This window comes from Cupressus sempervirens, chromosome 10 (genome assembly GCF_028749045.1).
Source record: "Cupressus sempervirens isolate cs-2001-9-10 chromosome 10, ASM2874904v1, whole genome shotgun sequence".
Taxonomy (NCBI): domain Eukaryota; kingdom Viridiplantae; phylum Streptophyta; class Pinopsida; order Cupressales; family Cupressaceae; genus Cupressus; species Cupressus sempervirens.
In genome coordinates, this window is record NC_143127.1 from 87,889,220 (window position 1) to 87,916,980 (window position 27,761).

At 33.9% G+C, this 27,761-nt stretch overlaps 1 pseudogene; it reads left to right on the top strand.

Moving 5' to 3' along the window:
• The first annotated feature begins 353 nt into the window (after nucleotides 1-353).
• Nucleotides 354-27,761, top strand: part of LOC149532708 (ATP-dependent zinc metalloprotease FTSH 2, chloroplastic-like) — a 76,280-nt pseudogene continuing 48,872 nt past the window's right edge.

Below are 27,761 nucleotides of genomic sequence, written 5' to 3' on the forward strand. Positions count from 1 at the left end.
GCAAAATGATTTGTTTAGAAACCCAATGGAAGAGTGAAAGCCGCAATACTATCACCATTTTCATTTCTAACCACACCTCCACTACTCGAGGATCCAAGGTTACCCTTGGAGGCTCTGTCGAAGTTGTCTTTGTGCCAGCCTTCAGGGGGGAGGTGCCATTTGGCTTCCTATCTTTTTCTCATTTTGTCTTTTACCTTCTCCTTCTTCCTACCTGCTGTCTCAAAAGCTCCCCCCTTTCTCACAGAAATATTTTCCTTTATGTTACTGAAGATCTTCCTTCCAACAACCAAAGCCGGCTCCTCCCTGTCTTTGAAAATTCGGTTGTTTCTCTCCTTCCATATGCTCCAACAAAAATGGGGCAGGAGCCAGAAGCTGATTTCCTTCAAGGCAGTCCCATTGAATATTCCTTGCCATTGGCTAAAGAAGTCCAGGAGGTTGGAAGGAATGCACCAGCTATGGTCAAGGTCCTAGGTGAGGAAGTCCTAGACTGTTCTCGAATAAGAGCAATGAACGAACAAATGATTTCCTATCTCTGACTCGTCTTTGCATAAAACACATCTACTGGGCATGATATGACCTCTTTTAATGAGATTTTCTTGGGTGAGATTCTTGTCCTGAAGTGCCAACCAAAAAAAATGTTGACTTTTGGCATTAGGCCCGAGAGCCAGGCCCTCGACCAAGTAGGGGATGCATTAGTACTCTATAAAGTAGAGTATGCAGAGGCAACCGAATAGAGGCCATTGGCATTATCCCTCCAAACCAGTTCATCCTTGTTGGTGCTAAGGGATAAGGAGTTAAGCATGATCATAATTGGTTTGAGTTCCTCTAAGATGATAGAAAAGTCCTTCCATCCTTGATCAATCCTATAGTTACTAACTTTGTGCCCAAAAAGGTTGATGTAATCATTAGCCCAAACACCATTGGTGGGGTTATTAATGAGTGGGCCCTGAGAAAGCCATCTGTCCGACCAGAAAAGAATGTTCTCCCCATTTCCCAGCTTCAAGGATACCTTAGAGTTAGCCAAATCCTTGGCTTTTAAGAATCCATTCCAAACAATTGAGCCTCTAGGTAAATCCTCATTGAAAAGAGTGAACTAAAAAGATGGCTTTTTTATATACTTGTTCACCACAGTGTCTCTCCATTCCCCCATGCTACTAAAGATGCACCAGATTTTCTTTGCCAGGAGGGCCTTGTTGATATGAGTGATCTTCCTAATCCTTAGACCCCCATTCTTTTTAGGGAGACAAACTTTGTCCCAAACAACAAGGGGGTACCTTTTATTCCTATCAATTCCTGTCCATAAAAAATCCCTTTGGATTTTTTCCATTCTCTCAGCATATTTTCCAGGTATGGTGAAAAAGCTCAGGGCATATATATACTGAGTTTGTAGTTATTATGATGTGAGTCTAGTGTTAACCAAGCTACTTAGTATTAACCAAGTGACTTATTTATACTGAGCTCATAGTGATAGCATTGATTGAGCTATGCAGTGTAAATCGAGTGATTCAATTTATATGTTGAGTTACACAGTATTTGTTGAGTCACCAGTGTAGACTGAGTTCAAGACTACTTGGAAGTGATCAATATGGACTAAGCTTCTACATCTACCAATTGTAGGACAATGTCAAGCATTGATAGTGGATGTCGAGTATCAGAACCTTATCGAGCTAGTCTTCAAAACCTAAGTTCCTGCAGTTGGGCTGACTTTGTGATTTTTGTGTAAACTTGTATTGTGGCCAACTTTGTAAATTGTAATTGGATTGTTATATATGCCATGTGTTTTATCACATCCAATGTATGGCATGGAGTAATATAATAAGTAGAGAAGAGAAAAAGAATGAATTACAAAGGCTATCATAGTATAAGGAGAAGCATAAGATTTATCTATCATAGCAAGGCAATTACTAGACTCAAAGGAATCTCATTCAGAAAACCAAGTTGCAGATTAGAGATCAGCTATTGTTTCATCCTAATAGGTGGATCAATCAAATCCTTTCACAAGGTAGACTTAACAATCTTATGTAAATCTCTTTGCCAAGTGCATACTTCATTGTATGTTTGTAAATCCTTTTGCAAGGTGGACCTAGAAGTCCTTATTGCTCCTAATAGGGAAAATCATTAGAAGTGATCATTGTAAGCCTTATTAGGCCAACTTTATATTGTAGTACTAAAGCTTGTGGGTATCATATCCACCCTAGCTTTACTTTATATTTGGAAGGTTTCTAGGTCACCAAATTGTGTGTCAAAGTGTTATGTATGCTTTAACATTTTTAGTTTCTCATGCATGCAATTAGATTAGAATACTCATGAAGGATTAATGGCTAATTAAGGATTGAATTTTTATTGGTCACTAATTCAGCCCTCCCCTCTCAGTAACTTAGCCTATCATAATATTTCCAACAATCCAAAGGGAAAAGCTAGTGATAACAAGAACCACCATGGTAATTTCTATTCAATTGTTGAGAGTTAGGATTTATTTCACTTTCTATTATTAGCAACAAATGTATACAAAATGTTGTTTAAATAAGTGAAGAATGTGTACCTATTGTATTCTTATAATAGGTAGTTTTCTTTGTGATCCATGTGAATTACATACCCAAAAAAGTGCTCTACATATTTAAACTCATGATCAAGAATGAAGACATAATACTTATATTAAGAAATGATAATTTGACACTTAAAGAGCAATATCAAGTAAAAGAATAGAAGTAACACAAGCATAATAAAAATTGGAATAAATCTTAATTTACACTCAAAAAGTTATGTAAAGATATTCATCAATAAATCCCTTAATATGAGGTTAATATGTGTCTCTCTCAATATTGAAGCCTCACAAGTTGAAAATTCATCTTAACTATAATATTCAACATGTTCAATTAGGTTGCTGGATTAGAGTTCTAAGTAGATAATTATTGTGTCAAAATATTATCATAGATGTTGATGAATAGGGCTAGAGCTATAACATTTTATCAAGGAATATTGTCAAACTAGTAAGTGATTGTCATTAATATCAAAAGTATCGATGAGCTTGTCAAAAATTACTATCATTGATGTCAAGCTAGCATTATAGGTTTTATATGTTTATGTAATGGCATAAAATTTAAATTCACATATAAAGACCATTTTTTTCATTTTTTTCTCCTTAGCATAAGATATAAAACATGTCACCTTCATTCATCATTGTCACTTTTCTAACTCATCATCCAACCAAGACTCCATGTAACAAAGCCTTGGCACCCTTGGAATCATGTATGTTGGAAAAACGTATGTGCACTACACTCTTGTCTACAAACCTACAAATGTACAAGAGTTTTTTGAGCATTTGTAATGTTTGATCATTATAAACCTTCCACCCTACATTTGTAACACCTAGAATGATGGCCTCTTGCAATTGGATTCCTTTTCAATTGTTAAGAACCATTGGTTACTCATTTGATCATCTACAACCTTTGATCTTTCATTCTTGTTCTCTACATAACCATGCATGCTTAGTTTTTTTTTTAATTCTAATATCACTTTATCATAGGTGTCAGTCCATTGTTGATGAATCAAACTCTCATATTTGGCTACTCTATATGCACAAAAGGACTATACTTTCATTTAGGGATTAAGGAAAAATACATTTGATGAGGTTAATTATTGCCTCTATTTTATGATAATTGTAATACTTTGTTTTAATACCACCAAGACATTTGTGAACTTGTGTTTATCTAAATTGAGGATTATAATCTAGAATAGAACCATTAGCCAATGAGTAGATATTATGTCATATTTTTCCAATATTATATATATAATACAGTATTTCATATAACCATCAAAATGTCTATTCTAATATTTGGATTTAATTTGATTATACTTATTTGCAAATATCTCTACATTATAACTAACCTATTAGCAAGTGAAGTTGAAGATGGTTGGAAGCATTTAAGGGAGAAGATCGAGGATGGTCAGTGACATTAAAGGAGAAAACATTAAAGTTCAGTCATGGTGGAGTGGAAGAAGTCATAATGGTATCGAAAGACACAGCCACTACTAAGGAGGAGCTATGAAGAATTGCTATATTTTCTCTGCATTCGCTATTGTGTCAAATTGGTTTCTCAGACTTTATTACTCATACTGTGAACTATTTCCTTCATTCTCTTTGACAAATTTGTAGTTAGTTTGTTTTTCTTTCCTATTTTGAATAAGTTTTGATCCTCTATTTATAGGGATCAAATCAATGGTATTAAGAGGTTAGAAGAAAGTTTATAAAATGAAGTTTTTGACTCTTGCAGTGACTTGTTCTTATAGTTTTATGTATCATTCTCATGTAAGGAATTTTTGGAACATAATGAAATAGCTCTTGGTTTACACTCTATGTTAGTAGATTAGTAGAAGCCGACCAAGGGGGCCCACTTAGAAGGTGGATCAGATTACAGTAGTATATATTTGTTTTTAGTATTTCTAGTATTGCAAGTAGAAGTTATAAGTTCCTTCCTATAGCATCATACTTTGTGAGTGTTCTTGTAGCATTTGTACGAATAGTTATAGTGGATGAATTGAGTTGGAATATAAGTTAGCATTTAATTGTATTTCTAGCATTAGTTTTAGTGAAGAGTTAAGTGTGTTAGTTTCCTATAGCACTATTGTAGGTTCTTTCCTTGCATTTTACTTTCTCGTAGCATAAACATAATGACTCATTAAGAAACCTAGTGCACATATTGTGTCGACCATTTCAAGTATATGTTCCTGGGTTGACAAATTAAATGCATCTCATGGTGGGGAAAATAGTTCTTAGATTGAATATATTATTCCTAAGTATGGTCTTAGGCATGATTATTATACACCTATTGTGAGGTGGACCATTTTTGGCACCGTTGCTGGGGATGGTGTCAAGCTAGGAGCATTTTTGAGTCATAGTTCTTAGTTCAAATCTTTTTTTTGAGGAATTTGCAATCCTAAAACTTTCTTCACTAGTGTGAAGAATTCAATTACATGCATCGAAGAGAAAGATGACGAGATGAATATGGCAAATTTCTTCCACAGGAATCTATTATTTGAATGAAGACATTAAAGAACAAGAAGCTGAGTTGCCTTTTCAAGATGCAAGCCCTATATTTCCTATAGAATCATCCTCAAGAGTAGAACCTATAGATACAAGTGGTCTTCAACTTTTTGCTGAAATTTTGGCCAGTTTCCTTCATAGTACTAATCCAAATCCACCATTTGTTAACAATCTAGTACCCAATGTTCCTTTCCAGTAGTAACCTCATAATGTAATACCTCTATTAATGGCACAACCTACTTTTCCATTTCCTCTTCCAAGCCTCATAAATAATGCTAATCTCAAGAATATACCCACAACTACTCTTCCAAAGTTCTATGACCTTGCAACTAAAGAAGTTGATACTTTCTTGTTTGAGTTTGACATACTTTGTCATAGCATTGACTACAACACTGATGCCCATAAGCTTAAGTTATTTCTAGAAACACTAAAATAATTAGCTCTATGATGGTTCATGGGCTTAGGAGCCAATGTAGCAAGAACTTGGGATGAATTAATGCAAACTTTGTTTCTAGATAAATATAAAGAGTATTGCAAAGCATCTAGTTTAAGAGGAGATGATATCTTCAAGATATCACAAAAGGAGGAAGAAACATTGGAAGACTATGTTTCACATTTCTTGTATACACTATAGAAGAACCCTTAGCATGTATTGTTTGAGGATTCATAAAAGCTAGTATTTTTGAGAGGTGTGCATGATAATTGTCTAGAAGCACTGGACCTTATGGCTATTGGTGATGTATATCAATCTTCCTGGGATGACCTCAAGAAAATCTGTCAAAACTATTCAAGGTCAACTATGAAGAAAGGTTGAGGACCTCATTACATAGTCACTAAAGGAATCAGTCAGGGTATTTCAAAGCTTGAGATATCTAACCTACTATTAGATTTCAAGTAGGACATCATAAATGATGTCACTACACATCTCGACACAATGACTATAAAGAAGAAGCATGCATAAGCTAAATCATGATTGGTTGAGCACTATCCTCATTGTTGCAAACAGAAGCAAGACTATACATGTAAACTAGTAGCCAACCTAGAGAACTAGCATTTGTCAACTAAGTACATGAAGATAGATGGGGACAATGATCAAGTTTTCTTTGTTGCTCAATGTTGACCATGGGCCTTGAGATAAGGTATGCCTCAAGATCTTCTACAATTTTCAAATCCTTATAATAATCAATGGCAGAACTAAAGCTATTAGAATCCCTCCTAGTACTCCCAACCTTCTTGGACAAACTAGTATAATAACTAGTGGCCAAACTAGTACAATCACCAGTGGAAAAAGCAGCAAAACAATCAATGGCAAAACCAATAGAACAACTGGCAACCATCGTAGGGAAATTGATAGCCTAATAATCAATGGAGAGGACCTTCACAATGGCCTAACCAAAATTTTGGTAATCCACAACTACCACCTCCAGTTCCACCTCTTTCAATAATGCCACCTCCTACAACAACTAATGTTAATCTTAAGCTAACTTAGTTGCTTACTTAGCCTCAGCCAAATCCAAACAACAAGCATCCACAACAACAAATGTACACTACAAATACTTAGCAATCCCCTACATATTACTTAGAAGTATCTGATATACATTTAAGGTCAAGTAAAACTTTTTTGCACTAGAATACCCTATTATAACAATAGTTGCAAATACTCTTGCAACACCCCTTCTCAAAGTGATACTACTAGATATTAACTGCCAAGTGATGTATCTAGCAAGACTACTGACCATACTATAGTGAATCCTCCTTTCCAAAAAAGGCTAGATAAAGAGAAATATATACCCCAAAAGGAAGAGACATTTGACATTATTGAGCAGCCAAAAAACATGCATGTTCAAATTCCTCTGTTTCAAGCTATCAAGGATGTCCCTCTTTATGGAAATGCTATTAAGGAAGTTTGTTTTAAGAAGCCAGGGTGGAAGCAAAAAGACCCTAAAATAGTTCATGTTGTCAGGCAACTATTGTTGGAAATATAGAAGTAATTGAGAGTGGGGATGAATCAGTTAACACTAAAATATTTCCCAGATCCCTTCGATGTTAACAATAAAATTGATCGTTGCTGATATTTAGTAAGAACATAGAAAATGTTGTAACTCGGTAAATACAAAGTGTGATTTAATTTTAACTGATCTTAAAACATTAACAATGATTAATTTTCAAACATAAGAGAAATAACATGAACACATGAGACATCAAGATTTAACGTGGAAACCCAATATGGGAAAAACCACCAATGCAACAAGTTACTATTTTCACTCTTCTGAAGTGAGCCCTGTTAGGTGTGACATCATTAGAGGATTTAATCACCCTATAAGAAGTGGCCTTGCAAAAGGTCTTAAAACAATTCAATGGAACTGTCATCTTGTTAGAGGATTTACAACTAGCTATTAAACCAACTCTGTTAAGAGATTTTGGATCACTGCTACAATGGTAAGAAAGTAACAATGAAATGACCTAATTGTGATGCAACTGAATTTCTAATTATAGATCTATGTTTTTCTTCATACTAGATCCTTCTTGATTGAATAAAGCTTTTCTACTCCACAAGGATACCTACTTATCCTTCCAGGTCGCTCTTACTCTTCACTTTCTTAATTCAATTAGCATACTTGCACACACACTAGAATCTCAACTTGACCTCTCATTTATATCATCCAGATTATCAAGTTGGCTCAATTAAAAATTACAATGACCAATAATCATCACCATAGTCAGCTAGAAACGATACTTAAAATAATTAAGTTTCTTATGTCAAAACAACAAAACCCTTCATTGGCTAACCCTACTTGGTAAACACTGGTTCTGAGATGATTTCCTATGTTAACCAATAGAAGCATGGTTAACACTATGAACTTGAAAAATCCTTTGGCAACCAAGTGAACTCAGTGAACACATACTCTATCCAACTTTCCTTCACTAACCATGAGAACTCGATTAACACTATTTTCTACTAGAATTCTTTTGACACCCAAGTGAGCTTGGTAGACACTGTCTTCATAGAGTAATCTTTTAGGAATTCTTAGTAGACCAATGAAAACTATCTTTTTGACCAAGTGAGCTTGGTAAGCACTGACTACAAACTGATATGACATTTGTGTAACATCAAAGAGAGCACACAATTAGACAATTGTATCCAACAATCTCCCTCTTTGGCATTGATGGCAACACAACATGTCATAGCATAATAAAATTTGAGAACAAGACTTTCTCTAATAGAAATTTTCTCCCTCTTATATTTTTACCAAAAAAATTCTTCTTCTTTCATCCAGTAATCTCCCTCTATGAAGGAATTACATAACTTCTATGATAGTATACTTCTCTCTTAAAACAAATTTCAAAAAGATATGATAGTAAACTTCTCCCTCTTTGACAACATATTCCAAAAACAACACATACCAATATTAATGTACCTTGAGTACTGATTCATATGCAATATTCCCTTTTGACTATGCTACATCAACTAATTGATCTTCAACTTGGTTCATGTTGATGCATCACTAAAACTTTATTCAGTGAGCTTCAAATAGGGGAATGACCCCTAGCTTACCTCTTAGATACAATAATGCATCCTTAGGTAATAGCTTGGTGAATATGTCTATAATCTATTCTTTTGTATGAACATATTCCAATTTGATTTCTTTATTCTATTCCAATTCTTTGACAAAATGATATTTTATGGCAATGTGCTTAGTTTTGGAATGCATCACTGGGTTCTTTGATATGTTAATTACACTAGTGTTATCATAATACATGAAAATTGGTTCTTTGATCTCAACCTTCATGCCTTTCAACAACCATTTAAATCAAACAATATTAGAATAATTAACTACTGCTACAATATTTTATGCTTTTGCTATAGATTGGGATGTGCAGTTTTTCTTTTTACTTGTCCAAGATACCAACCTTTTACCATTAAAGAATGCTCCACCACTTGTACTCCTTCTGTGATCAAGATTTCCTACCCAATCAGCATTAGTGAATACATTTAGGTCTAAGTTACCTCCAAGTTTGTACCATAAGCCATAGTCTTCAGTACCTTTCAGATACCTCAAAATTCTTTTGATTGCCATCATATGATTTTCTCTACGTTTAGCTAAGAATCTTGCTACTATCCCAACTACTAAAGCACTATTAGGCCTTGTATGAACTACATACTATAATTTTCTAATTATTGATCTATATAAGGTCTAATCTACCTCTTTTGAATCATCATCTTTGGTAAGCTTTAGTCCAATACACATGGAGGTTCCAACTAGTTTAGAATCTTCCATTCTAAATTTCTTGACTATCTCTTTGATATGCTTAGATTGAGTAATGCAGATACCATTCTTTCTTTGTTTCCTACAATCCAAAAAAGAACTTTATCTCACCAAACATGGACATTTTAAACTCTTTTTTCATTTGTTCTAAAAAGTCTTTACATAGATCATCATTCCTTATAAATAGAGTGTCATCCACAAATATCTCCACCAATAGAATCTTGTTATTTGGTACTTCCTTGATGTACAAACTATCGTTATCATTAGTTCTCTAGAAACCAATTTGTATGAGGTAGTTTTGCAACCTTTCATACTTAGAGATCATACCATGCTCTAGGAGTTTGTTTCAGACCATACAATGCTTTGTGTAATTTTCAGACCATGTCCTTTTTGTCTAGATCAATAAAACCTTCTGGTTGTTTGATGTAGACTTCTTCATCAAGAATACCATTGAGAAATGCAGATTTAACATCCATTTGATATATTTTGAATCCTCTGTGAGTAGCATACACAAGTAGAGTCCTAACACCTTCTAATCTTGCAATAGGAGCAAAAGTCTCACCATAATCAATTCCTTCTTCTTGAGAATATCCTTTACACACCAATCTTGCTTTGTTTCTTGATACTTTTCCATATTCATTTATCTTATTTCTAAATAACCATTTTTTTCCAAACATTTTTTTATCTTTAGGCCTAGAAACAAGAGTCCAAGTTTTGTTCTTCTCTATTTTCTCTATTTCTTCATTCATAGCCTCAATCCAACTTTCAATTTCCAATGCATTTTAAACATTTTTAGGTTCAAAATCAGCAAGTAAACATGTACCTTTTAGCTTACTTCTTGTCATAGTGCCTTCTAATTTATCTCCAATAATTTGATCTAGTGCATGATGCCTTCTGACATACTTAGCCAATATAGGTTCTTTTCCTTTTGAATGAATTCCACTATCTTCATTTTGAATTTCAACTTCAGGCTCTGGTTTCTCAGACTTGGTATGCATAGGCTCGATAGCTTTAGAATGTGACTTAGGTCCTTGTGACTCGGTTTGAACTTCTTGCAACTTGGTAACTGAGGGAGATTTGGGAGTAGAAGTCTCCTTGTTGATAAATGTGTCTAGCAATGTATTAGGTTTGATGTAAACAAATTTCCTATAATCTTTTGGTTCCTTTTTGCTTTCTTCTTTAGTCCTTTCTACAAACTCATCAATTCTCACATGTGCACTTTCTATATTTTATGAGTAGACAAATTCAAACATCTATATGCCTTACTTCTATAAAAATATCCTAAGAATATACCTTCATCACCTTTCACATCAAACTTTCCCTTTATAGATTCTTTCAAGATATAACATTTACTTCTAAATACTTTCAGGTAGCTTACATTAGGTTTATAGCCATACCATAATTCATTGGGAGTTTTATATGAGTCCTTCTTCAACTGTACTCAATTTAAAGTATGAACTACAGTGTTGATGGCTTCCTTCCAGTATTTGATAGCAATATTCTTTTTAATCATTAGAGTCCTTGCACAATCCATGATAGATTTGTTTCTTCTTTTAGCTATTCCATTCTTCTCAGGAGTACCAAGGGATGGTACCTATCTTTTAATTCCTCTTTCAATGAAAAAGTTACTAAATTCATTAGAGATGAATTCACCACCTCTATCTGATCTTAAGCACTTCAATCTTTTTCATGTTTCCTTTTCTATTCTTTCTAGATACCATTTGAATTTCTCAAATGCTTCTGACTTTTATCTAAGATACATAATAGTCATCATTCTTGAATAGTCATCAACAAAAAGAATAAAGAATTTTTTTCCACTATAGATTTCTATTCCAATGGGTCCACATAAGTTAGTATGCACAATTTTCAAGACATCTTCAGAATGATAGTTTTTGCTTTTAAAACAAGTCTTTCCCATTTTTCCAATTTGACATTTTTTGCATAAACCAACATCTGGTTTCTTCAAACTAGGAATACCTCTCACTTTTTTGAATTTTCTTATCTTGACCATATTATCAAAGTTTACATGACATAATCTCTTGTGCCATAACCAACTTTCTTCCATTTGAGCAATAAAGCATAAACAATCACCAAGATCAAGTAGGTTACCTCTTGTTTGTTTGCCTATTCCAATCAGATTGCCTTTGCCATCCAGCAATCTTTCCTTGTCATGCATGAATTCCACCTTGAATCCAATGTTGATTAGTTTTTCCACACTCAAAAAATTATGTGTTATTCCTTCAACCTAATAGGAATTGTCACATGCAAGTTCTTTGGTTAATGAGATTCGGCCTCTCTCTTTTATGCAACAAGGTTCATTGTTTCCAAACCTTACTCTACCACCATCATAGTCTTCATATTGTTCAAACTTTGTTTTTTCTCCAGTCATATGATGTGAACATCCACTATCTATGATCCATGTATCATTCTTACTAACATGAGAGATAAGTGCCATCTTATCTTCTTCTTCATTAGATTCATCTTTCATAGCAATGTATACAATCTCATCTTCACTATTATCAGAATCATTAGCCATAAAACAAGTCTTCTTACCTTTTTTCCTTGAATGTTTTGTGATTTTTTGAAATCCTTCTTGCCATTACACTTGTGACTTTTCTTCTCATCCTTTCTTTCTTTGTTAGGCACCCGGAAGCAATATGACCAATTTCTTCACATGAAAAATAGATTAGGGGAACTTTACCTTTGTAATTTCCTCTGCCTCTAGAATATTTTCTTACAAGTAAAGCTTCAAAAAATTCAAGATCACTATTAGAAATTTCCTTTGATTCTTCTTCACTTTTTGACTGAATGTCCTTTTTTTTTTTTCCTTTCCCCTTAAGTGAAAGCTTGGACTCAAATGCATATTCAATATTCTAGGAAGCTGGAACATAATTGTCATAGTTGTCTAGCTCAAAAGTTGTCAATCTTCCTACTAAGGTATCCAAAGTTATCTTATGATATGTCTCACACCTCCTTTCTTGAATAGTAGATACTCTAATTGCATAGATAGGAAGTAATGTTCTGAGAACTTTACTTATAATAGTTGCTTCCTTGATTTCTCCTCCAGAAGCTCTGATTACACTAACACTTGCTTTGATTCTTTCAACATACTTGGCAACTTTTTCATCCTCTTTCATTCTCATTTGATCAAACTGTCCCTAAAGGCTTTCTACTTTGGCTCTCCTCACATTTTCGTCACTACCATAGATATCCTTTAGCTTTTTCCACATATCAAAAATGGTTTTGTAGTCCTTGATCTCATCAAATTCATCATAGCTAAGAGCAGATGCAATATCTATAATCATGGTGTTATGGTTCTTTTTCTCAACAATATCTCCAATAGATAATATACCTGTAGGAGTTGTGTATTCTTCATCAAGGTATTTCAATCTTGAATCACTAATGGAAGCCAAATGAAGTCTCATGAGTCCCTATCATGCTGAAATGTTGTCTCTATTAAACTTTGGAATTTATCTCATGTAAGACATCCTGATCTTTCGCTTAGGTCCTTGAAACCTTTCCTACAAGCACCAAAAGATCTGATACTAATTACTGGAAATATTTGAATAAGTAACTAAGAGGGGGGTAAATTAGTTACCACTAAAATATTTCCTAGATCCCTTGGATACTAACAATAAAATTGATTGTTGTTGATATTCGGTAAGCACATAGAAAATGTTGTAACTCGGTAAATGCAGAGTGCGATTTACTTTTAACTAATCTTAAAACATTCACAGTGATTAATTTGCAAGCATAAGAGAAATAACATGAAAAAATGAGACACCAAAATTTAACATGAAAACCTAATATGGGAAAAACCACAAATGTAACTAGTTATTGTTTTCACTATTCTGAAGTGAGCCCTGTTAGGAACCAACCTTGTTAAAGGTTACAAAACACACTATTAGGCATGACCTTGTTAGAGGATTTAGCCATCTTGTAAGGAGTGGCCTTGCAAGAGGTCTTAAAACAATTCAATATAATTGTCACCTTGTTAGAGGATTTACAACTGGTTGTTAAACCAACTTTGTTAAGAGATTTTAGATCACTCCTACAATGGTAAGAAAGTAATAATGAAATGACCTGATTGTGATGCAACTAAGTTACTAATTATAGATCTCTATTCAGCTTCATACTAGATCCTTCTTGATTGAATAAATCTTTTCTGCTCCACAAGGATACCTACTTATCCTTCCAGATTACTCTTACTCTTTACTATCTTAATTCAATCAACATACTTGCATACACACTAGAATCTCAACTTGACCTCTCATTTATATCATCTAGATTATCAAGTCGACTCAATTACAAATTATAATGACCAATAATCATCACCATAGTTGGCTATAAACAATACTTAAAATAATTAAGCTTCTTATGTCAAAACAACAAAATCCTTGATTGGCCGACCCTACTTGGTAGACATTATTTCTGAGACAATTTCTTGTGTTAACCAATAGAAGCTTGGTTAACACTGTGAACTTGCAAAATTTGTTGGCAACCATGTAAACTCGATGAACACTAACTCTATCCAACTTTCCTTCGCTAACCATGAAAACTTGGTTAACACTATTTTTTTCTAGAATTCTTTTGACACTCGAATGAGCTTGGTAGATGCTATCTTCATAGAGTAATCTTTTAGGAATGCTCGATAGACAAGGAAAACTATCTTGTTGACCAAGTTAGTTTAGTAAGAAGTGACTAACAACTAATATGACATTTTTGTAACATCAAACACAACACACAATTAGACAATTGTATCCAACAACTAGTAGATATCATGATAGAGAAGGTAGTAACACCAAAGTATTCAGACCCTAGTAGTCCAGTGGTTAACTTGATCATAAATGGATAGGTTATGCAAAATGCTTTAGTTGATCTTGGAGCAGAAATCAATGTAATGAGAAAAGATATAATGCATAGGTTATGCATGGAGGGCTTAAGGACAACTCCCATAGTGTTACAACTTGTACATAGTTCAAAAATCACTCCAGATGGTCTCATAGAAGATGTGATAGTGACTTTAGATTCATGGGAGTACCCTGTTGATTTTCTTATCCTATCACCCAAAGTCAAAGTTGTTGGCTATCTTATCATATTAGGAAGACCCTAGTTAGCCACTATCAATGCCAACATTAGTTGTAGATTAAGCAATATGACAATTTCAAATAGTCAAAATATAAGGAAGTTAGAACTATATCCACCTACCCAACCCCAACTAGATTTGGGAGAACCTATTTGGCCAAATTTAGGAGATAAAGAGGAAGAACTAAATTCTATAGCCTAGCTCATGATGTTGCATAAATAATCTTTTCTGAAATGTAGGAAGAAGATGATATAGTACAAAGTATTCTCACCAATGAGTGTATAGTTTCCAAAGATATTGATGAAAGTTATGTCTTATAACTATGTACCTATGAAGATTGTGTTTACCCAACAACTCCTAAAATAATTGACCAGCTATTACCAAGAGAAATATCTACAAGACCAGTACCAAAAGTTTCAATGGTATAATTAACAACTACTGCTGAACTTTCCCCTAGTCATAATCTTCATGTAAACAATAAGTTGCCCATATCCCAATTGGAACTATTAACCAAGCTCCTCAATCAACATGAAAAAACCTTTGCTCAGGACTGTAAGGGTGTGGTAGGATTGAGTCCTAAACTTTGCACCCATAGGATATATATCAATGAAGAAAGTTTGCCACTCTGACAGCCTCAAAGGAGAATAAACCTAGCATTGCCTAAAATAGTTAAGACAGAGTTGCAAAAATTATTGGATGTTGGATTTATCTATCTAATCTCTGATAGTAAATGGGTATCACCTTTAGTTATTGTACCTAATAAAGGAGGAAAGTGGTGGATCTGTGTAGACTACAGAGAATTAATAATGTCACAAAGGAAGATCACTTTCATTTACCTTTTATTGATCAAGTTTTGGTTAATCTAGCTAGAAAGAAATACTTCTCATTTTTAGATGGATACAGTGGATACAACCAAATAAGCATTGCTCTAGAAGATCAAGAGAAGACCACATTTACATGTCCTTGGGTACTTATGCTTATTTTGTATTACCATTTGGTTTATGTAATGCACTAGCTACTTTCTAGAGAGTTGTAATCAACATCTTCGCTGATATATCACATGACTACATGGAGATATACATAGATGACTTCACTACATTTGGTGTCACATTTGAGGAAGCTTTGAAAAACTTGGAGGAGGTACTCATCTGATGTGAAGAGCACAATTTGTCTCTCAACAACAAGAAATGTTTCTTGATGATGTAGGAGGGAATAGTATTGGGACATTTTATCTCTAAAGATAGAATCCAAGTACACCCTACAAAAGTAGAGGTAATACTCACACTCCCCACTCCTAAAAAATAGAAAGATGTTAGATCTTTTTTAGGACATGCTAGCTATTATAGAAGATTCATTAAGAATTTTAGACAGATAGCTAGTCCTCTTTATACCTTGCTTACCAAAGAGGTTGAATTTACCTGGACAAAGAAATGTGACAACTCCTTTCAAAAGATTAAATCATTGTTGACCATTGCACCAATACTTAGGGTTCCTGATTGGATTTTGCTTTTTCACATACATATAGATGCTTTTGATTATGCCATAAGTGCAATCTTAGGACAAAAATCCCAACATCTTGAAAATGCAATCTACTATATTAGAGAGAGCTTTCATGGACCAAAATTAAACTACACAGTCACTAAAAAAGAACTGTTAGCAATAGTATATGCTCTAAAAAAATTCTAACATTACATAATTGGCTATCCCATATTTGTTCATACTAATCATGCAGCAATTAAATACCTCATAAACAAACCTGCCATTACAGGTAAGTTAGCAAGATAGCTATTGTTGTTATAGGAATTTGATATCACCATCATTGGTAAGCTTGAGAGAGCCAATATGGTAGCTAATTATCTATCAAGAATCCACCATGATGAGAACGAAACTACTCTAATAGATGATGCATTTCTAGATGAGCATTTATTTCATATTATTGTCCAAACTCCATGGTATGCAGACATTGCTAACTATATTGTACCTAATAAAATGCTAGCACTTTTCTCTTGCAAGGAAAATAAGCTCCTAGTAGAGAAAAGTTTCCATTTCTCTTGGATTAATAACATCTTATTTTACTCTGGACCTAATTAAGTTATGAGGAGATGTGTGAGAGAAGATGAAACATATGAAATTCTACATGCATGTCATAATAAACCATGTGGAGGACACTTTGCAACAAAAAGAACAACATTGAAAATTTTAACAACTGGTTACTATTGGCCTACACTTCACAAAGATGTAGCTAACTATACATGAAAGTGTGATAAATGTCAAAGGATGGGTAGACCAACAAGAATAGATGAAATGCCTCTCAATCCACAACTAAATTTAACACCATTTGATAAATGGGGCATGGACTTCATTGGTCCAATTGATCCTCCGTCTGATGGAAAATCATATATCCTTGTGTGCACTGACTACTTGACAAAATGGGTTGAAGTCAAAGAAATGAAGCATGCTCATGATCACAAAGTTGCAAAATTTATGTATGAAGAATTCTTTACTCACTATAGTGTACCCAAAGAACTTGTCACTAATCAAGGTGCTCAATTCACTTCTAACTTGATCAGAGAACTTATGAAACAATATAATATCAGACACCAAAAATCAAGCTCGTATCACCCTCATGCTAATGTACAAGTAGAAGTTATGAATTAGGAGATAGAGGCCATCTTAACAAAATAGTTCATTTGCACTGAAGGGATTGGAATAGCAAACTACTAGAAGTTGTTTGGGCCTACAGAACAACATGGAAGACTACTACAGGGTTCGCACCATTTGAGCTACTGTATGGGAAAGTATCAATTCTCCCCATTGAATTTCAACATAAAACTTTAAGAACAACACTAGAGTTGAACATTGAACTTCCTATAGCAAAGAGAGAACATCTTCTACATCTTAATTCTTTTGATGAAATGTGCAAGGCTGCTCTAGAACACACTGAAATCATACAAAAGAAAAGGAAACAATGGCATAACACTCACATTAAGAATAAACAATTTAAAATTGGTGACTGGGCATTGCTATATGATTCCAGATTTAAAGATATTCCAGGAAAATTGCAGACACGATGGTTAGGTCCGTATGAAATAAACCATGTATTTCCAAATGGAACCATCCTGATAAGTACCATTGATCCAATGCCTTTTACATTCTTAGTCAATGGCCATAGACTCAAGTTATATAAATGGCCCCAAACAAAAGAGGACTTCCTACAGCAATTTCAGTGGCAACTTCAAATGAACAATAGGTAACATTCCTATAGTAGAAGTTGTTGACCTCTTGCCTACAGTTCTTCAATACTAATTTCTTCAAGCATGCCCATAATAAAAACTTTATGTTCACATAAAGTTCAAAAATTCTCCATTTACTTTCTAATTTCTTCTTTTCCAACTCATGTCATTTCTTTACCTACCACCCATCTACCTTCCACTTCATCATTTTCCAATGCTTACAATAAACACCGCCACTTTGTTGACATATGATGTCACTACTAATGTATTTCTTGCCACCTTTTGGTACATGCAATGATCAACTAATAGATATAAGATTTTCAAATCTTTATTCATTTATAGTATATAGATTTTGTTACTTATATTTAGTATTGCATTATTTATATGATTATGGCATTATGCCAATTCCATACCCTGTGTTAAGTATGACAAGTGTGGACACTTGTCCATGTTTCATAGGGGGTAGGGAAGGTTACTAAAACCCAATGATATTCCTATTTATCCATTAAGATTTTTCAAATCTTTACACTCCCTTTATTGATTAAAACTTAGTTGCTATAAGTATGCAAGTGTCTAGGTGTCATACCCTTATTCCTAAATGATTCCTTACTATCAGGCGATGATGTGACCTAAATTTAATTTTCAAGTGATCCAAATTCAATTCTTGGATGATTTTCATATATCTATGATTTACTCTCATTAAACTACATTATTATTGCTCATAACAAATTTTTATGACATTAATTAGAAAAAAAGAGTGTGAAACATGAAAATGAGTTTGTAAAAAAAAAAAAGCCTGAATTTCTAGGAGAGAAGAGAAAAATAGTGCAAGCAAAGTAGGGAGTGGAATTTTCAAGTAGAAATGGGTGGACAATTACAGCAATGAGAACTAGTGGAGCATACTATTTTACTCTCATACGTGGAGGTAGTGAGAAGATTTAATGGTTTGGTTGGTTAGGGTATTTCTTAAGTCTAACAACATTTGATGAAGAAGTAGCCATAGAATTTACCAGCACATTTAATGAGGGAGAAACTATTATATAGGGATTGATGGTTGTTGCTATAGAAGAGAGAATAGTAAAAGTAACTAGGTTACTAGTAGAAGGATAAAATTACCCTTATATGCATGATGTAAGATCAGCCAAGGCTTAGTTTATCACACCAACTGATCCTCAGCTGGATATAACAAGCAGGGTTGAAAGAGGACGTCTCTTTTGCTTCCATATAACGAGCTAGTTATGCACATTATCAGGTACCTCACCTATGAAGGAATATTTTCATATTTTCATGCACATCATTTTAAATTTCTCACTTACATAATGCAAAATAATCCAGTAAATGTTCCCAATTTCTTGTATAACAAGTTATGTATTCATGCTAAAGAAACCCAAAAGGGGAAGGACAACTCTGTCACCCATCATGCCCTAATCAAATTACTTATAGAGAGATCACTTAGGGATTCCTCTCCCATGACATGGGTAGAATTTGTCCAAGCTAAAAACCTACAACCCCAGGTTGTCCTTAATAAATAGGCCAGTGAAGAAAGTATAGCTCCCATTGATGAACCTACTGAGCAAAGCATTCAAGGTGCTAAAGCTAACAATGTGCAAGACAATGCACAAGAGAATGTGCAAGAAAATGTGCCCTTACTTGTTCAAGAGACTAAAATACCTACCTCCACCCGAGCAAAGAGAAGACAAAAATTACAAGAAGAGACCTCAGCTCCGGTAGAAGAAAAACCAAACCCTGTAGTTGCAAAGCAAGAGAAAACTAAGATGGATCCTGCAATAGTCACTCCTATAGTAGAGACACTAAAAGGAAGTAGTAGAAATAAGACTATGATATCTGAGGAGACCCTTATGAGAAGAAGTCCTAGAATGAGGGGACAAACTTCTAAAGTGTCAATAGAAGCTCAATCTACTTCATCCAAACCATCCACTAAAAAATCCCTAGTACAAATTGTTCCAGATGACTCTCCTCCTCACCCTGAAACTTCAAGAATTCCTAAAAACCCTAATGAGAAATGTAGGGTTAAAGTAAATCAAAATCAAAATGATTCCCCAATAGGCCAACAAGGTACTCCAAACTATAAAGACACTAGCCTAGTTCCCTACAAGCCCACATGGCTTACAAATTTCTTAGAGCAGTTGTGAGGGAATAGAGGAAAAAGAAAAATAACTATGAAGAGGATAGTGGTCCCATTAAACTGCAAAAACTTCTTTTCTAGTTGTATGGAAAACATATGCTTGTTGTAGCCCTATGGAAAGAGGAGAGGAAGAAGATGAAGAAAGTCATAATGTCCCAAGGCAAGGAAATTATAGATTTGAAAGAGCAATTGGAAAACCAAAAATAAAGGATGGATCATGCCCTTAAATTGGTTGATCAAGCACTTGCTTGTAGAACACCACCTCGAATTTATGCTACATGTTTAAAGGAACAATTCCTTTTATTCCAACTTATGCTAACCCTCAATAATATAAATGTAGAATTCAAATCAGCTCAAGAATTATATGGTTCATGCCAGACTCTACCATCTTGGTAGCAGAACTTTCTCTATGAGTTATATAAGCACAATTTTATCATTCCAATAGAAACTCAATGGAATCCTTTACTCTACATAGGGGATATACATCTGAGGGCTTTGATGTATTGGATGCATAATGAAGCTAATTATGATATAAAATTGAATAATTATAGAGATGAGGAAAGAACAGAGCCCCTGTTGTTGAGAACTGAGAGTAGTAAACCAGAAGAAATTCTTAGGGACTGGTTTAGATTAACTTATGGGGATAAGAACAAGGGAGTAAGGGATAGAATCTTCACTACTAGAACCAAGGTCTATGCAGAATATGAGAACCTACCTTACTTTAGCTTTCAGGGAGCCATGGTTGATGCTAAAAGTAGGTGGGCTAGATTACCTGAGACACTCAAAAAATTAGAGCCACACAGTCCTATCAATTTAGAAGCCGCCCTTCACCGAGTATCAAAGTATATATAGTTGGGGAAACAAGCAATGCCAAAACTATGGAGCCCACTCAAAATGAAACCTCCAATGCTCATGTGGCCCTTGTATGATATTAATGCTAACAGACCTAACAAACTACAAGAGGACAATAGAAGGGAAGTTTGGGAGATAATACAAGGATTCTACTACACCTTCAAAAGTAGTAGGAGAGGAAGGACTGATGTTGGAGAATTTATATCACTGACCAAGAAATGCAATACTTGAGGACAAGCATCATTTTACAATGGGGAAAATGATGACGCTAGTTATTACCTCTATTTTATGTTAATTTTAATAATTTTTTTCAATACCACCAAGACATTTGTGAACTTGTCTTTATTTGAACTGATGATTAAAATCCAGAATAGAACCATTAACCCATGGGTAGATAGTATGTCATAATTTGCCAATATTATATATTTAATGCAATATTTCATATAACCATCAAAATGTGTGTTCTAATATTTGGATTTAATTTTATTATGTTTATTTGCAAATATCTCTACACTATAACTAACCTGTTAGCAAGGGAAGTTGAAGATGGTTGGAAGCATTTAAGGGAGAACGTTGAAGGTGGTTGATGGCATTAAAGGAGAAAATGTTAAGGTTTAGCTGTGGTGGAGTGGAAGGAGTCATAATAGTACTAAAAAACATGGCCACTACCAAGGAGGGGCTATGAAGAATTGTTATATTTTCTTTGCATTCACTATTGTATCAAATCAATTGCTCAGACTTTATTACTCATATTGTGAATTGTTTATTTCTTTCTTTCTGATAGATTTATAGTTAGTTTGTTTTGCTTTCCTATTTTGAATAAGTGTCAATCCTTTATTTATAGGGATTAGATCAAGGGTGTTAGAAGGTTAGAAGAAAGTTTATAAAAAGAAGTTTTTGACTCTTGTAGTGACTTGTTCTTATAATTTTATGTATCGTTCTTGTGTAAGGAATTTTTGGAACATAATGAAATAGCTCTTGGTTTACACTCTATGTTAGTAGATTAGAAAAAGTTGACCAAGGGGGCCCACTTGGAAGGTGAATTATATTAGAGTAGTATAAATTTGTTCTCAGTATTTCTAGTATTGCGAGTAGAAGTTATAAGTTCCTTCCTATAGCATCATACTTTTTTAGTGTTCTTGCACCATTTGTAAGAACAGTTCTAGTGGATGAATTGAGTTAGAATATAAGTTAACATGTAATTATATTTGTAGTATTAGTTTTAGTGAAGAGTTAAGTGTGTTAGTTTCCTACAACACTAATGTAGGTTCTTTCCTTGTATTTTACTTTGCTGCAGCATAAATTTAATGACTCATTAAGAAACCTAGTGCACATATTGTGTCGACCATTTCAAGTATGCATCCTTGGGTTGACAAATTAAATGCACCTCATGGTCGGGAAAATAGTCCTTAGATTGAATATAATATTCCTAAGTATGGCCTTGGGCATTATTATTATACACCTATTGTGGGGCAGACCAACATTATAAACAAATCTAATTTTATCATAAACAATAGTTCATACATAACTGTCAAGTTGGTCATAAGCTATCCTTGGGCATCATGTGAATATAGGTAGATATTGAAGGCTTCTAGTTACTAGTAATGGGATTTTTTAATTTAGAGGCTAGGAGATTAACCAATCTTAACAACTTAAGGTCGTGCTATTAAAAAAACTTGTATACGAAGAGATGCAAAAAAAAAAGTATTGATAGTTTAAGGCATAACTTAATCTAAAAAGAGCATGTCAATTTTTTGAGCACTAGAATAAGATGAATAATTCATGTGTAAGGGTTTTCCTCTAGCTATACACTTGATTCTACATCTATAGCCAATTTAACTTTCAATTCAAGAAAATTACATGCATGTGGAGCCAGCCCAAGGAATAGTCAAAAAATTGCATAGTTTGAAGATCAGATACCAAATTTAGTGAATAAATGGTAGAAGAGAAAATGTCTTTCCAAAAATGGTGTAGGATCACCTAGTCAAAGCTTTCATTTTTTATTTCATAGTTTTTTTATATTTTGGGATTGTATTGACTCTAACCAAGTCAAGGGCATGGGTGAGTTTGGACCTTGTAGAGGTCATCTTTTTGGGTTGCAAAAGTTGATTTTTTTGATGCGTGTTTATGAGTATAGCTTTTATCAAGAGGCATAGGTCTAGGACCATGAAAAAGTTTGGAGAAGGTGTGTTTTTAACCCACTTTTTCATCTTTGATGTGATTTAATCCTCTTACATGACTTAGGACTCCTAACATGTCATTTGGGAGTTGGAAAGTGTTAGAAACAATAATATTGAAATGAACTAAAATAAAAGAATTATCAATTAATCCAAGAGAGTTTGTGAAAATAGTTACCATAAACTCAGATCCAAAGAGAGCATGAAAGAATGAGCAACCATCAATGAATCAACAAGAGGAGAAAAAGATTTGAAAGGGGAAAGCAAAGAAAACCCCTTGTGAATAATATGAATGAGGCAAATGCCTAAAGAATGAAAGAAGGAGAGAGAATAGAGAAAATGGAGCCACTGGCTCATTACAAGAACTAAATACTGATTGTGTGTTAAGAATGAGAGAGAAGCATCTCTTATAAAGAGATGAGAGGAGGAGTCATTTGTAACTCCCATGTGAATGATTGCCACATTCATAAGTGTGTGCATAACAAGTGTCATAATCCTCTTAAGGAGGAATAACTATTTTCCTTAATAAAGGAATTACAAAATAGACTTGTCCTCACATGTGTACTAGAGGACAAACAACTTAAGGGATACCTTGGTTTATCCCATTTAATAAATACAACCAAGGAAAGATTATAAATTCTAACACCCCCATTTAATCTTTACTTAGGGAAATTACATCAAAGGGTATTAAACCAAAAAATTTCCAATGAAAATAGCAGCAAATTGATCTTTGACAATGTCTTATTTTATGCAAAAGGTCTCTTGTGAGTGTAGGTACATCTTCTTACAGCCAAGAGAGAAATGGATAGGTCATTAAAGTACACCAAATCTTGTATGTGCCTGGATGGATTACCTGAAAAACATAGACACGAGAAACAAGACAACTATCCACAAGAAGTATTTCATCATATATACAAATTAGAAATCCTTTTGAATAAGGATAATAAACCTCTGATAGAGAAACAATGAGGAAAATAAAACATGTTACCATAAAGAAATGGAGATAACTTGATATCAAGATAAAGTATATGCTCAAAATATTATCAATAAGTACAAAAATGTTTGATCAGTTTTCTCATGACAAGTATATTATACTAATGTACTAATGACCACAGACAAGGCCAACTAATGATACTTGCATCAACATTGCATCAATCATGTGGATATAGACAGTCCACTTAATGAATCATCCCACTACAAGTTAATGGGTGATCAATCCATAACATGCATGACTCATGATCTAAGCAGTAAAGTATGAAGATCATTATCACATTAATATATGAAAATAAAAAAGGAGAGAAATGTTGATCAAATTAGTATAATCATGATTTTTGATAGGATACTCAAACGAATGGATTATGAGGGTGTAACAACATATTGCCTTCAAATTGGAAATCCATCATGGAAGCAACATCATTGCCACGAGGAAAAAAAATCATCATGGGTCAAAACAACTTTCTCAAATAGAGTCTCCAGTATTGGAGCACTCCAAGATATGGTAGCCTCGTCACCTATACACTAAAACATGAGCAAGCTGTAGGAAGCCATACCATGAATAGATCACAACTAGGAGCATACACCAAGGAGACAAAGAGATAGAAATGGGAAATCCCCATAAAATATCATCCTCGCATTAAGGAACAAAGATGGAACAACATGGAGGGAAACTCCATAAATATCAACCTTTCAAAGTAGAGCATATAGAATCAAATGGAGGAGAACTCCATATAAATATTAATCTTCCAAAGTGGAACCAATAGAACCAAATGGAGGGAAACTCCATAAAGAAATCATCCTATCAAAGTGGAACAGATAGGATCAAATGGAGGGAAACTCCATATAGAATGAGTGCTCACCAATATAGGATGGAGGGATACTCCATGTGCTAGATAAGGAAAATATGTATCAGTTATACTAAGGGGACCTACATAGTTATCCTTGATAAAAATTGGCTCCCTATGCAACGCAAAACAAAATATCATATAAATCATGTATATCAATGGTATAGAACCATAAAGTGCCAACATGGGTATAGAATGATGCTATAAAAGCATAATAATGCAACTATGTGCACATCAAAATATCACAATAAGGTTGAAGGAAAAATGTGTAAGATAACTCATAATCCAATCAGAATTAAGGTAAATGCAGAGATCCAAGGATGATCATTGAGAAAATAAATAAACAGAATATGTATATCAGGTATAAAACTCCATTGAGGGTAAACATGAGTACTTAATTCATTTTGTGAAGGTATATATCAATTTTTGAATTATTATAGTCATAAAATTATATATTTATCTAGATATATATGTGTGCACCCATATATACTTAAATAAATATATGGTAAGTCACAATATTGAGAGGATCCTTATATATATATATATATATATATATCAAGTAGAATGAACATTTTAAATAAAGACAAAGTCTCTTAAATATTAATTTTTTGATAAATTTGGAATAAAAAAATCTAATCACAATATTTAGTAATGACTGCCAAAGCAAAATAGAGTACTCTTTTTTGTTAATTAAAAAAATTGAATTTTCAGAATGATGAAAGCCGAAAAAGCATCTTACATGAACAACTAAAAAAACTTTAAATTTATGCATACATGAACAGAGACGTTAAAGCAATGATTAGAAAAGTTTAGTAGTTACAAAAGAATATAACTAGAATAGATAGTTGTAAGTAAGCCAAAAATGAATCTGCTAACATGCATTGGACAGTCAACAATGTAATCAAATAGAAAAGAAAAAAAAATTCTATAAGATGCAAACAAAGAGAATGAATTAGAGAGAAGCATTTAGAATCTTACTTCAATCGAGTTGATTCTAGGTGAAGGTAAAGCATATGAAAGTAGAGTGTGAAAAAGCATCATATTTGACATGAAAAAAAAACTTATATTCCTTATGAATTTTTAATGCAGGTTGCAGAAAGGAAATGGATCACAAAGTGTTGAATCTCTGAGTTATGATACCCATTTTAACATGGGAATTTCCACTAGAGTCAACATACCTGAGAGGAGATTTTGATGAACTATTTCAAGCAATGCCTAGAGAGGTAGAGCATGCAATAAGGAGCATTATAGGAGATGGGGTGTTGAGGCCAAGAGCACCACGTCCTATTTATCAAAAAAATATATTGTCCATAGTGTACTCAAACATATATGATATGTTACCCGAGTATAGGATGATGATGAAGATTGAAGAGGTCTGTATTAATCCACCTTTTGTGAATGCAGCCATACTAGATGAGGCAATCAGTGGTTATTTTTTGCATGGTTCAAAGGCATGGGTGGGAGGAATTATTCCCATGAATAAATTTGATGAGGATATGGTACGAATGACCCTTTTGGATACAATGAGGATAGGGTTGCGGCTAAGGAATCGCATGTATTTTGAAAGGGAAATTATTCATATTGCAGGGCTACTGGCAACAGATATGGTGGCTAGGGCATATGCATTATTTGTACAATCTTAGTGGTGGTCCGATACTATGAAAATCGAAGGGTTCATCCTCAGATGAGGGCCTCTTCTGGGGATGACAACATAGGGATTATAGTGGAGTCAGTGGGTTCTATTAATCAAGTGTAGGGGGTTGGGCCCAGAGGAGAGGGTTAAAAAAAATTTAGGCATGCAAAAGGTTTAGGTTTAATTATGATAGCAAGAGAGAGAAAAGAGACATTTATGTACTCATTTCATTTGAAATAGACTTACTATATTAAGTGTCTACATGAATTCATAGGAAAATATGTTTTAACGTGGTTAAATAGCAACAACCTTTTTTTTAGCAATGATTTTTCTTTATCATGTAATGCTGCAAATGGAAGACTTTGAATAATATTCTGAAAATAATAAACAAGAGTTATAAAAGGTTGTCAGAGAATAACTTAGAATAGATGTTGTAACAGGCGAATAATGATGCAGACCTAGGTCGAAATAAGGTGAGCTCCATTCCAACATCACAAAACTCAAAACAAGGGTTAGTTTGCTCTGATACCATGTTAGAAACAATAATATTGAAATGAACTAAAATAAAAGAATTATCAATTAATCCAAGAGAGTTTGTGAAAATAGTTACCATAAACTCATATCCAAAGAGAGCGTGAAAGAATGAACAACCATCAATGAATCAACAAGAGGAGACAAATATTTGAAAGGGGAAAGCAAAGAAAACCCCTTGTGAATAATATGAATGAGGAAAATGCCTAAAGAATGAAAGAAGGAGAGAGAAGAGAGAAAATGGAGCCACTGGCTCATTACAAGAACTACATAGTGATTGTGTGTTAAGAATGAGAAAGAAGCATCTCTTATAAAGAGATGAGAGGAGGAGTCATTTGTAACTCCCATGTGAATGATTGCCACATTCATATGTGTGCATAACAAGTGTCATAATCCTCTTAAGGAGGAATAACTATTTTCCTTAATAAAGGAATTACAAAATAGACTTGTCCTCACATATGGACTAGAGGACAAACAACTTAAGGGATACCTTGGTTTATCCCATTTAATAAATACAACCGAGGAAAGATTATAAATTCTAACAGAAAGACAGTAGATGTCAAGTTGGGTAAAAATTGGGAAAAGTTGTCAAGAAGGAAAAAATGCCCTAAATCATGAATATTGATGTCCTAGGGGTTAAATCATCTCTAGAAATATTTTTGGATCAAACTAGATTAGTTTGGAGATTCCCAAATGAGGGAGAAAAATTTCTCAAGGATGTCAAAAGTTGTATAGATTGTGCAACTTTTTGAAAAGTTGCTTGACAACTTCTTGGAAAAATAGTTGTAAAGTGCAAGGAAAATCTTGGTGGTTATGCCAACCATATACAACCTCTTTTGGAACCTATAAAATAATCAATCAAGCACATCCCAAGGGTAGGTAATTATATTGAGCAATTTTGTGCAAGTGAAAGCATGTTTGTCCAATTCAATTTAAGATAGTTATTAACA